The sequence below is a fragment of the Penaeus monodon genome, chromosome 25 (assembly GCF_015228065.2).
Source record: "Penaeus monodon isolate SGIC_2016 chromosome 25, NSTDA_Pmon_1, whole genome shotgun sequence".
In the NCBI taxonomy this organism is placed as follows: domain Eukaryota; kingdom Metazoa; phylum Arthropoda; class Malacostraca; order Decapoda; family Penaeidae; genus Penaeus; species Penaeus monodon.
Genome location: NC_051410.1, coordinates 15,929,865 through 15,930,504, shown reverse-complemented (window position 1 = coordinate 15,930,504; position 640 = coordinate 15,929,865).

The following is a 640-nucleotide window of genomic DNA, read 5'->3' as shown; positions in this document are numbered from 1 at the left end:
GCAACCCAATGATGAAAGGGATGGCAAGGGAGCGAGGGAGGGAGGAATGTGGCAAACGATGCAAGATATGCAATGCCTGAGGGTGTGTGTGCAACATTCAGGACTCCTGCTGGTGCGAGGGCCCGATGAGGAGCCAAGCAGTCTGGGTTGTTACTTCTCTCTCGTCGAAAGAAGCGGCATCTTTTTTTTTTCTTTTCTTCTTGTGAGTCATCAGGACGTCCACGTGCTTCGACGGGAAACAAGATTATGTATCTCACCATTCATGCTTCGATCTCTAAAGAATCAATAACCTATTCAAGTATTAATTCTGTAAAAAGTCTGAAAAGAATGTCTCCAAAATGCACATTGCTATTAAAAGTAAAGACGAAAACACGCTGTTACAGGGCCCTGTGGCAGACGACCGCTGAAAGAAGTGCTCTGGCCTACTTTGCAAAAACATTTCCCCGAGAACCTCCAGGACGGCTCGACGCAGCGCCCGGGGCTCCCACGTTAGTCATTCTGGGAGGGCCGCGCACGTAATCTAATGACATTCATGATAAATGGCCTCGCCTGAATGCCTCTCGTTTCAGCTTTCATCTCTTAAAAGAGACGAAGATTTTCCCGGCTAGAAATGACCGCTCATTGCTGCGCCGGCCGGGTC